At 30.7% G+C, this 13,464-nt stretch overlaps 1 protein-coding gene across 1 annotated transcript in view; it reads right to left on the bottom strand.

The window, feature by feature from the left end:
- Positions 1-13,464, bottom strand: part of LOC129226505 (L-threonine 3-dehydrogenase, mitochondrial-like) — a 33,264-nt gene that overhangs the window by 2,044 nt on the left and 17,756 nt on the right. The gene's annotated exons all lie outside the window — the stretch shown is intronic.

Raw genomic sequence — 13,464 nt, 5'->3', positions numbered from 1 at the left:
CAAATTGAATAGTTCAAATATTAATTCTTTATTTAAAATAATTTATATTTGAGCGAACCTTTTAAATTTCTCTATCGATGAAGATATTTTCCTTATGTTATGAAATTTAAAATATTCTGTATCATAGAATTCGATTATTTTCATTTTTAATTCACAGGCCTGGATCTATAAATTTTGGGCCGCAATGCCAAAAATCTGTAGTGCTCCCTAACCGCCCACTAAGTTGCTCTATTCCCACCCCCCCCCCCCCCCCCCCCCCCCCCCTCCAAGAGTGATAATTGTACGTTTTTAACTGCTTCATTATTTCTACTTAAATTTCGAATTCATTTATTTAAATGTTTTATTTATTTATTATTATTGTTAAAAGGTTTTTAGCTTGTTTAAATGCTTTTGGGTAGCTGTGTGGAGTTTTTATCCAGATTTTTAGAAACTCATTTTATTAATAAGTTATATCAGCAAGAAAACAAATGTGTCATAACTTTACATTGCCCCCCTCCCCCACCGTCCTTGCTTATATGCTTTAGTAATATGTGATGAGTTTAAATTTTTCTCACATTTGTACCAAAACATTGAAAAATATATTGAACTGTTAAAAGACTTAATCTCAGATTTTAATAATTTATTTTTTTATTTATTTGGTTTCTTGGGATGTGGTTTCCTCTGAGACGTGCCCCCGCCCCTCCCCCCCCCCCCCCCCTTGCTGTGGGATCTATAGGTAGATAGATCCGGGCCTGGCAATTCAAGCGAGGGTATTATTTTTTAAACTATTAGACTTGCTGAAAATGAATATAGCTAATCAAATGTCGTTTTCTGTTTGTGATTGAGGCTTTAACAAGAGAAACTTTCTGTTTTTAATATTTTTTTATAAAGGATAGAATAAATATAATTCTTATTTTGGTGCGCTTTCAGAGCTAGATGCCATCAACACTTAATATCTTTGCCTCAATAGCAACTAATAATTTTTCGTGTCATAGTCAAATTGCAGTTGGAAATCAAACAGGATATTAATTTGAAATGAATTGAATTCAGTTCAAATGAATTAAATTTCTTTTAGCATTATATTTGGTTTCAAAACTTGGTTTCAGAACTTTGCGTGTAAAACAAATATGCATATGTAGGTGAAAGCTAGAATCAACTGAATATTTATAATTTTTTTTATAGATTTTTAACTGATATTTTTTATTGATATTACATTAACTTTACTATAACTAATTCATTTAAAAATGAAACATTAACCAGAAAAAAATAAGTTTGTATCATACTATCAAGTGTTCAAAAGTCAATTTAACTGCTAATTTTGTCTATTAAATGTGCTGCCGAAAATATCTCCATTTCGTAAATAGTAGAAAAGTTGATCGATAATATTTGGAAGGAAACATTAAATGTTGCAGTATTTTAATTTTTGAAGTTTTACAGTCATAGGAAATATTAAATAGAGATGCACCAAATATCGTTTTGGTAGGGTACAGAGTACTCGACCAATTATGTTTTGAATGAACCATTGACATAGGACTCGATAAATTTTGAACTCATATGAATAGCTATATAGACCTCCACATAATAGTTTTCAAAACAAATTCCAGCTAAAATTCGATTTTATTTAAAATGTTATGTTTATGTCAAATTTTACGAAAAAGTTTTTTTTTTTTTTGATTAAAAACAAATAAAAGGTATGGTTAATCAAGTTGGAATTAATACAAATTATATGAATCTATTATAGTTCTAGTCGTCCGACAAACATGAATAATGTTTTTAAGCAAATAAAACAATGTGTATAATACAAAATAAACAACAAATAAACATTTGTATTTTTAAACACAAATGTTCGGGAGCACTGCTGACACATGTTTCGGCGTCACAAGCAATGGTTTTTTCAATTCACAAACGGTAATCTTATCTATGTAAAGACATCCATCTTTTTTTTTTTTTTTTTTGTCGTTACAAATACTTTGTACTTTTTCATTCATTGAAATATGTGTATTGAACAATATTTAATTTTTTACAACTACCTGGTATTGACCAAGTCAGTGGCATACATAGCACCCTCGCAAGGGAAGGGTGCACGCTCTAAAATAAAATAACACTATGTTAAAAATTTTAAAAATTCATACAGAACCGGAGGGGGGGGGGGGTCAAAGAAATCTATGTACTCTACTGAGCCGGGTACATCATCAACATCAAAATTTGGCCAAGTATGAGTACTTGGTGAGTTGGCCAAGTACTCGGTACGTCTAATTAAAAACTCAAAATGAGTCGATTATTTTTTAAACAATTAAATATTGAAATGAAACTATCAAGAACTATTTGTGCTAAGAAGTTGATTATTTACATATTGATATTCTGTGTTTTAGATTTTCCCGACATTGATGATGTGTAAAATTGTGGGTGTATCCTGTTAACACATTTCTTCTTAGGACCTTTTGGTAAGCTCATATTATATTTAAGTTGGAACCCAGCACCAAAGTTGGACAATGTCTAAAAATAAATGCCCACAACATGAATGGATCATGAGCAAATATGCCAATGGGGTCGTTTCCGAAATTTTAAAAATATTTTTTCTAAAAGAGCATGCTAAAAACATAGGAACTGACCATTTTTTAAATACATAATTTCAAAGTTTAATATTTAAAAAAATATTTTAACCAGTGCGCAGATTCAATTTCAGTTTTTTCGCTTCTGTTCATAACATCACAAATGAGGAAAGGCCGTTAGCTGATGCCATTCGAGCAGAGCGCAATATATCGTTCACATCTTTACTCACATACTGATATGGTTGAAAAGCAAGCATAGAGCGCAATATTCAATTCACTTCTGAATTATCATAACCTGAAAATGAAGTCGACGGCAAGCATCAGCATTCAGTACGCACGCCACTGGAGTACGTGCCAAATTTGATCATTTGCGACATCAGAAAGACCATGCCTTGTTTGAAAAATAGTACCTTTTATTTAAAAAAAAGTGGAAAATTAACCGTTTTGTAAATAAGATTTTCCTTGCTCCATGTTTTTTTTGCTCATTCTATCAACTTCAGTGGCAAAACGTATTACTTTTGACTGATGGAAACAACCCCATTCGGGTTTCCAAATTTATTTTCGGAGTTAGTGCGTTTGAATTTCCTCAATCGCAATCATGCAAATTGATAGTGACCCAAGTCTGACTTCATATTTAAAAGATGGGTGAAATACTCCTTACATTTCTAACTAAGCCAAATAGATGTCAGAAAAGTCATTTTTAACTCTAAGGTATTCGAGTAAAATTTTCAATTTAACGATGTCTATTGAATATTTACAGTTAGAAAAGCATGTTCAATTGTCCATAGTGAAAAAATTTGTTCTAATGTGACTTAATTTTATTCTTCTGTGAGCCAGGGTTGGCTTTCTGCCGGCAGAAACTAGTTTTTGCCGTGCCAGTGGCAGAAACTGGCAAAAACTAAAAAGCATCTTTAATTACTTAAGTGATTGCTAAATGATATTCGTTTAAGTTAACTAAAATATTAAACTTCATTTCATCATTTAAAAAAAATAAAATCCTATGCTAATGCCCTTCATTTTGTTCAAGAAGGGAACTTTTCAATTGCAGATGCTCGTAATGTTTGGATTAATCTAACAAAGGACGAAAAATCATATATGTGCTCATGCAAGAGGAGCGACATACAAAATTAAAAGGCATTTCTGATTGTAATTTGCTCGCTTATATGCTTCATCTAAATTGTTTGTGATTGAAATTATCACGTGCTTCAAGAAGAAAGTGCCAGAATTTTACTTGCCAAATATTAACATAGATTTTGTACCTAATGTCACAGCTTTGCAAAGCAAATTGGCCCTACTTCTCGAAACTTATTTTCCCAGTTGAATTTCTCCCACTGCCCCAGTTACTACATGGTGGACCAGTTAAAAAAAATATACGATAGATGAAAGCTTCACGAACATTGCTTGTTCCTTCATGCATTGCCTGCTAGCTCTTCTGTTGCAAGAATACTCTAAAGTTTCTCATTTGTACATATTAGATTGAGAAACTGTTTAGATTTTAGAAACCACCTTTTCTAAGAAGCAAATGCAGGGTCCAAACAATGTAACATTTGATTTTAAATTGTGGTAATATCGTAATTAAATTGTGCTTTGGTTAATAATTATTTTTTCCATGCACTTCCTATTGCATGTCAATAATTTAATTTTTTTTTCATTTTGTGAGTTTTTGCCAGTTTCTGCCACAAATGTGGCAGAAAGTGGTTTTTGCCATGCCGGTTTTAACCGGTTTCTACCAGTGGTTTTAACTGCCTCGGCAGAAACTTGCCAACCCTGTCTGTGACCGAAATTCATATGAGCTCAATAAATAACAAGTGTTTCTGGGTTGGGCCACAACTTGTTGTTTTTTAATTTCAATTTTGATATCACAAATAGTTAATACATCATACTACTTTTTTAGTCTTCTAGAGTCCTTAGACATGAGGGATTGTTTTTTTTTCTTCTTATCCACACTGATTTTCCCTTCTGCTATTAACTTGTCTCAATTATGAATGTTTGGATTTTTTCGCCAATCTTCCAAAAGTAAAATTAGACTTGGATCACCACTCATTTTCCGGATCGCGAATTAATAAAATTCAAATGCACCGATTCTGAAATAATGTAAATTTTCGGACTCGAAGCATTTGTCATGATCCATTTGCGTTATAAGCAATGTTTTTAAACATTGTCGGATTTCCCAGTTGGTTACAACCCCAGTAGCAGAAACTTTCTAGCCAGTCTGCAACACTATTTTGGGCAGTTGAAAATAATCTGCAGCATTATTATCAGTTTTATTTTAAGTTTTCATAAAATACACAAGTAAAGGTCCAGACTCGGTAATTTTCCATCTGGCCACTGGCCGCTAGACCTGAAAAACTTAGTGGCCACCACTGTCGCCGAGTTTTAAAAGTACAAAAAAAAGGGGGGGGGGGGGCAGTTTTCACTACTCTCACAAAAATATATAGAACTCTGCGCATTATGAAAATCAATTATTCAATACATATTTATTTAAATGTGGAAAATTTAAGTAAAAATAGATTTTTGAATTTTTTTTCAAAAAATGAATAAATTAATTTGTGAATTAGAAGTTGGCAGGAAACTACATTTTAGATGAATGTTTTTTAGTGTTTAGGAAAGCTTCTAAAGCAAATACAATTGTGCAGGTAATAATTCAAATTTTTTATGAAAATCATTTTAAATGAAACATGATTTATTGTACATTTTATGTAATCTTCAATAGTTTGTATTGAGGTAAATGTCAAATTCTGTTTTTGGAAACTTAGGAAAGTAATAGTCTCGTCTATTTCAATCTTGCAAATGACAGAACATGGCCTCTACATGAAAAATTCATGATTCTAAATATATTTTTGAATTTGTTACATAAAAGTAGAAATAAATTCAAAATCCTTAAACTACAATTTAGATGAAATAGTCAGTTTTTAGCACATTAGCCTCTAAAGCAATGAAGATAAGATAATATTCTAAAGATAAAACTTTGCACTTTTCAAGACAATAACTAAGAATTATCCGAAAAAATGGCACATTTTTCATAATTTTCACCTTCCCCCCCCCCCTCCCCCCCAGTTTGCATTGCAATAAACATCTCATTCCATTCATGAAAACATAGGCACTTGAAATGTCTTGATTACCAACCTTTTGGGAATGACTAAACATAGCAACTACACCAAAAATTTGAACTTGTTGCAAAAAATAATTTAAAAAAAAAAGATCTTCATGAGATTACACTTTAGTTAAAGTGTTTAGCGCTTTTGCGTCCAAAGCAATGAGGATAAGGTGAAATTTTAAATATAAAACTTTTCATTTCTCAAGGAAATTACTTAAAAAATTTAAAAAAAAAAAAAGATTTGCTGCACATTTTAAGTTATTTTCATTAATTTGCAGTTAAATAAAACATCCAATTCTGCTTTGTTTTTGAAAACTTATTCACTTAAGTATCTTACCTAATTCGATCTGGTGAATGACCAAATATGGTGACTATGTTTCTAGCTGAAAGCATCGATCGCCTTTCCAGTCAAAAAACGATCTCTAAACCGTGTTTGCCAAGTTGTATTTCATTCTTTTTTTTCTTTTATTTACATTGATAAAAAGGAAGAATTCAATTCAGGGTTAGAAATAAATATACATTGTTGCGAGTTCATCCTATGTATATGGTAGTTCAAAGCTAGATAGACTTAAGAAGGAAATTATATGTGAATGTATTTTCTTTTCTTTCTTTTTTTCTGATAAATGCTAATGCATCTTAATTTTTTAAAACGGCTCTCATACACCCTGCATGAAGTGGATAAAACATGTGTAATATGCATGCGCTGATCAAAAATCTGTTTAATTGGGCCCTAGTCTACATGACATTCAGTTTTTAAAGATATATACTTTTTGCTATAATTCTCTTCTGCCAAAAATGTATAAAAATAAAATAGTAAAGGAAATAAAAACAGCTGTGCAGCAACTGTTTGCAGAAAAAGAGATAGGGGTAAGGAATAGAATATGATATTTTTGATTTTTCCCCTTTCAAAAGAAATGAAAAATATGTCAACCGGGGGGGGGGAGTATTCCCTCCTCTCAAATTGCAGTTCTGTGGTCGGGGGGGGGGGGGTTAAGGGTATCATAGCTTAATTGAAATAAAATAAAAACAATGAGTTGAGTTAGTTTAAATAGGTTGTCCCCAGGAGGGAAGTAATTTTATTTATAGTCCTTAACTTGTGTTGTGGTCTGAGCATTACCTTGTTCTTTCGGTACTAAGAGTCAGTTTGCTTTGTGTTTCTGTTCAGTGAAGTTGGATTATTTCTTGCACATATAATTCTTAAATTTAGTCACTAACTTTTTGCTTTAAAATTGTAAATAGTAATTTGTTTCATTTAAATGCCACGGAAAAGGAAATATTCTTCCTTGTGGTTCAGACAAAAATGCATGCAAGATCAGCACAGATGCCATTCAGAAAAGAATCAATTTAAAGCATTTTTTTCTGTTTGTACACTATCTTTCCAATATTGATAATCAAGGATTTTCACAGATACTGTCTCATGCTGATGTGGCGAGACATAAGAGGTAGAAAGTAGCTTGAAAAATCAAACTGTATTTTAAATTCGTCCTCTACTAAAAACAAATTAGTTGCAATGAAGCAATCCAAAGTTTTTGTGCCAAATTCACTCCAATATAAAATTTTTAAAGCTGAGGTTTTCTTAGTTTTGGTTGCCGTAAAAAACAATTATTCATTTCATCTTTAAATGATTTGTCTGTTATTTACAGCTATATTTTTGATGATTCTGAGATGGCAAAAAAAGTATCAAACTATCTGATAAAAGTTAAGTACACAATAAATTTTGGACTTGCACCCTACTGTAAATCCCTCCTTATTAAGGATATTTCTTTCTCATTCTTTAATTCACTTTGATGAAACAATAACAAGGTAAGTAAAGAAGCACTCGAACAGACATTTATTCTACTGGTATATGTTTCTACTTCATAATGTGTCACTGTGTTAAATAATAAAAGATTGAATGCATTCTGTTGTAGTTTTCAAGAATTTGAAACGTTTTATAATCCAATACGAAAATCAAGCTAATGAATTACATTTAAATTAAAAAAAAAACTTGATATTTGTTGTCCTAAAACTTTTGAAATCATCACTTGCATAATTTTAGCAAAATGCATTTTTTGTTTGTTTATAGGGGACAATATTAAAATTCAGAAGAGTTTTTAATATTTTTTGATGGAAAGCATCAATACATGCAAGTAATATATTTTCTGCATTAGTTCATTCAGCGGTATGTTATTGTCATGCATGTGTGACTTAATTTTAATAATTTAAGTAAGTTACAGTTAATATTTGGGTATGTTTGTTTGGGAAGTATTTACCAAGACCCATCCAAAAATAAACACCTTTCTAGTAAAAGAAAGCGCATTCTCTAAGTACGCATTTAACATTTATTTAGAAAAGAAATTTGCAATCTTGTTTTGTTGAAAGAATATGATAGAAAAAAAAACTTCTGTCCAGTAGAATTTTATCTGTTTGTTCCAGCCCTTTATTGTCATTGTCTCTTATGGAACAGTTTTTCAATCTCCTAGTACATCTTTATTACTATTACAGGTGTAGGTATTGTTCTAATTTTAAAAAAATCCTATAATTCCTAATACCTTCAAATTTATACTAAATATCCTACAATTTTCATAACTTCACCTCACTTTTTTTCAAAAGAAGGAAAATTTCCTGCTTAAATTGGTTCAAACTTTTTTATTAGTCTTGTTTACAGTCGAAAGTTGCATATGGTATGATGTAACTTCAGAAGATTAATCACTAGCATATGAAACCTCAAATGTGAGACTTCAGAATTCAAATTTTTCGCCAGTGCCAAATTGACTTGCAAAAAAATCTAGAAAATTGTTTGAGTGATCTCAGTACCAGTCTGACCACATGAACATTCAAGTAAATTAATGAAAATGTTTCCTTTTTTTAGTAAATTTAGATTTTACACTTTTGCAATTTGTTCTAAGGTGAACGGTGGGGATCCTATGAACAACATCTAAGGGCACATGTGAACAGTTCCCATATAATGTTAAAATTACTGTAACCTACTTTAAGTGTTTTTTAAAAATGCATAGGTAAACACAACAAAATTGCATCACTTTTGGAATGTTGATTATTTATGGACGGTTGCAACTATGTTAACATTTTTTACCTTCAAGTTTTTTAAGTCACTTAAAATAGAAGCCAATTTTTTCAAATATTTTCTTATTTTCAAAAATGCTCACCTTTAATTGACTCAAGGTATGGAAAAGGGCAAGAATTTATTGAACAAACAGCGGGCATACTGCTGCACCCTTCTCTGTTTAGTTTTTTTGTCTTGTGATAATTTCTTTTCTTTTCTTTCAGTGTCTTTGCAGAAATAAACCGGGAAAGAAGAGCCAAGAGTAAAAAAGTGTTACGTGTTTTCGGAAAAACCGCAGTTTATTGTCTTGAAGCCACTCAAGGAATGTTTCCAAAAGTTTCACACCCCTTCATTATTTCTCTCAAGGGTTACGAGTGATTACGAGAAGCTTATCTACTGTCACTTTCATTTTGCAGCCTGGGGGATTCAGAAAATTTAAGTTTAAGAAACATATCTAAAACTTTTTGCCCTCTTATGCCATTTCGTTGGACCTTTTGACCTTATTTTCACCTCCTTGAAAACGGGAGATGAACGGAAAACCCCTTTAGAGACGCAGGGAATGGTGCAATCCTTTGTCTAACTTCTTTTGTTCTGGAGCACTCGAAACTTGTTTGAAACCATTCTGTAACTTAATAATCCAAATCATTGATCAGTTTAGTTGTGGTAAATCACTACATTTTGCTACTTCTTTAGAGTGTCCTCTTTTAAGCTTTCATTATATGTTTCCACTTATTTTTAACTAGTGTGACTAATTTTTAAATTATTTTAAATTATGTTATCCCTATCCCCTTGTTATCTCGAAAACTTGATACAGTCGAGTCCCGACTTACGCGAGGGATGCGTTCCAAGACACCTCGCGTAAGTCGGAATTTCGCGTTGTGGAACAAGGTATGTTTAGTAATTCTTTATAAGCATACCCAATTGTTTCAGACGTTTGTAAAAAACCTTCATATTGTTTCAAACCATTTTTTAACTATATATTGCAGCATCTTTTACAAAGAACCGACTTTTTCTGTATTTTAGAAAAAGCATTATTATTTGGCATAAAAATCTGTAATTTAGCACAAAATCAATGATTAATGGGGGAGAGAAACTTAAATAATTTAAAAGATGAAGAAGGGTTATGCAGCGCGATCAGAATGTATTTTTTCAACGTTCATATGTAAAAGGGAAAAAAATAGAAGTTAAGAACAGGAGCGGTTATTTGTATAAACTAAAGCAAAGCGTTGTTTAGACTAATACAGTGGGTGAACTTCCGCTTTCAGTGATGCTAAAGGGATGAAATTCCATTCACAAAACCAATATTTAGTGTCAACGAAGTCCATTCTAACTCTCCGCCACTCTTTTCCAAAAAATTTCATATTGCAGGCGAGTAATTTGTGTCCGAGCTAAAAAATTCATTACTCATGAAAAACTCGCGTTATAGCCATTTCGCGTAAGTCGGATTGCGTTGTAGCGGAATCCGACTGTATATCAAACTTTTTTTACAGTCCCTTTGACTTTGTGATATCGAGAGTGTACTGTATTTGAGACATTTTAAGAATAGTTTCTTCATTAATCTTCTGCACCTTAATCATTATTGAACAAAAACTTATCCATGCAAATTTAAGTAAAAGTTTTAAGACCAGCTGATATTGGGAATGTTGTTCTTAATTGAATAAACAGTAGGGTTGTTTTCTTCAGTCAAAAGTAATACTTTTAGTCACTGGAGTTGATAGAATGTGCAAAATAAATAATAACATGGACCCAGAAAATACTTTCATTTTCCCAGCAGTTATTTTTTAATTAATTTTTTTAATGACCGATTTTTCAAACAAGGCATGGTCTTTATGACGTCACAAATGATCAACTTATGCGCATTCTTCACTGGCAATCTGAATGCTTACACTTGCTGTTTACCACAATTCCACGTTATGATAACCAAAAAGCAAATTTAATATTGCGCTCTACGCTTGCTATCAACCATATCCTTGCCTTACATGTGAGTAAAGAAGCGAATTAAATATTATGCTCTGTGTGAATGGCAGTTCATCGTGTTATGTCATGGGCAGAAGAGTAAAAGTTGAAATTGAGTCTGCGCATCAATTTAAATATTTTTTTTTAAAATAGTAAACTTTGTCAAAATATTTTTAAAATGATCAAATACTATGTTTTTAAACATGCTCTTTTAGAAAAAAAGATACTTTCAAATTTAGGAAATGACCCCATTCAGCAATGGTTTGATATACAATTATCCTTGCAAATTATACTTTTATTTAAAGTGTCGATTTTTTTAAATTACTGCATTAAAAAAATATCCTTAGGGGCACAGAACTCACAAAAAAATATTTGAGATTTTAGTCAAGACTCTTAAGGTTTTTTTTTTTTTTTTTAAATAGGTTTTTCTTACTTAAACAATCTGTGAAAAACATTTTGTTCACTGCTGAAACTAATAAAATTGGCAGAAAAATTAATTTGGCTAAAAAAAATTAGTCATTTAAAAAATAAAAGACAGACTAAAAATTTTATTTGAAGAAATGCTAATGAATTAGTAAATATGGATTAAACATATTGATGTCAAAAGTCGCTATCTAAATGCTAATTTTGCTACATTGGAAATTATTGCCGATAATTCTGTATTACTTTACAGTGTTTATTATGGGATTAGTTTTTTTTAGTTACATGCTATTACAACTAAATCTGCATTGCTGTTTCAAAGTTAATGGATGTAAAATACTTTTAATACTTTAAGTTACTCTTAAACATGTATTATCTCAAATTTGTTGCTTCGCGAAAAGAAATTCAGTTGCACTGAAAACTACTGTGATCAAGATTCAAACTATATGGGCAGTGTTGTCATATCACTATAAAGCTAAAAACAATATAAAACCGAAGTATAGATCAAAGGTACCTTACTAGAAGTAATTTGCTCAATCAAGCAAGCAAAAAGGAAAAAAATTGCCTGGTCATTTTTATGCTTTGCTCTCGTCTATTTTTCAAAATTGTAATATTTTTACATAATCTTCAGAATGTCTTAATTTGAAATTTGTGGCTATTCTCCCGTTTCTTTATTCATAAAACTATGTATAGAAGCTTACATTTATGTTGCAAACCTTAATTTCAGAAATTAAAATTTTAATTAATAATATCAAAAATTAAATTAAGCTTTATTATTTATCTAGTTAGTGTAATTTTTATGATTGGGAAAACTATGTAAAATGACTGTTGTATATTTTGTTCAAAATATCATATACTCTTTGAACAAATAAAAAAAAAGTAAAGAAACTATACTCTTATTTGGGGTGTAAATCCATTTATAAATTATCTAGTCTCAATTATGGTTAACATAATTAAATCAATTAAATTTTATCACATAATGTCAATTTCAATTCTTTATTTTAGTCAATTATTCATATCCATAAAGATGGTAGTTGATGCAAGAATATAAATAAAATTAATTGAATTTTCAAGAGATTTTATTTTTTATTCATTTGCAAAAGATTCATTTTTCATTGAATGAAATTGTTGCTGATGTTGTTAATATTACCTGTATGTATAAATGCTTATAAAAATAAAATTAATTCTACATTCTTCTACACTCTTTTTCTTTTTGTATTTTACTGAAAGATATTAAACGAATCTATCTTCTTCCAATACTAAGCACATTTTGGATCCATTATATATGTTTTACAGCGTGCATTTTTCAGGTTCTTATTTAAATAGCACTTCAGAAAAATACCAGAGTGAGTAAATCTTTAAGTTGATCAGCATACAATCAATTTTTCATAATTTTGTTTTCAGCCTCTGAAAGTGGTTATCTCATTACACAAAATGGCCGTTTTTTCACAAACTAATTTTCATATTCTTAAAATTTTTATGAAGTTTATGAAAATTTGAAACTTACAACATTTGTCGTCTTTCATGAAAGAAACCTGCATTTTCAAACCGCTATGTAATAAGATATCTGCTTTCAGGTGACAAAAACAGATTTTTGATAAATACATTTAGCAATAAGGAATCTATTTTTGAACTTTCTTGTGGAATTTTCAGAGGCGTATTTGATTCGAAAATTTTGGGTTGCCGTTTCCGAAAATTTTCGACTGACAACAAAACTAAAAAAATTAAAAGTTGTTTTTAAATAAGTTTGTCATGATTTTTGGAGAGTTTTTTCGCGGGAAAGGGGATGGGGTCTAAAATTTTACTTCGGATTTTGGTGGTTTGATGTATCCACGTTTCGGACTAAGAAAAAATACAGCTTCAAAGTATCTGAAAAAAATATTTAAAAAACCTCATTAACAGAAACAAAAAGAAAAAAAAGTTTTTTCAAATAACGCAAATTGTCTTTCATTTGTGTGACAGAAACGATCATAACGGACGTTCTTCAAACAACGAAATAAATCATTCGTGTAACAAACAAAAAAAAAACGAGCATTTCTTCAAATAACGAAAAGTTGACTTCATGTAACAGAAACGACCATACCCTAGTAGCACAAAAATATAGAACGACATAGGACCGACACAGATCGACGTTTTGAATCCCGATTCATAACGGATACAGTTTTTAAAATATAGAACTATGTCGAAGTATATTTTTTTCACTGGCTTTATATAAAAAGTGGTTTTTACTTCTTGTTTCGATTTTTTTAAAAATAGTTAGCCATAATTAAAAGCGTTTATTTCGTAATTTTTCTTATAAATATGCAATTTAGGAGAAAAATAGAAAAATTTCGCGAACGTCGAAAAAAGTCGTTTAATGTCGAAAGAAAATATTGTGACACCGACATACTTCGACGTCAATCTATAAAAAAAATCCC

This window comes from Uloborus diversus, chromosome 1, assembly GCF_026930045.1.
Source record: "Uloborus diversus isolate 005 chromosome 1, Udiv.v.3.1, whole genome shotgun sequence".
In the NCBI taxonomy this organism is placed as follows: Eukaryota; Metazoa; Arthropoda; class Arachnida; order Araneae; family Uloboridae; genus Uloborus; species Uloborus diversus.
The sequence above is the reverse complement of the archived record's forward strand: the minus strand, read 5'-3'. Positions and strand labels throughout refer to the sequence as shown.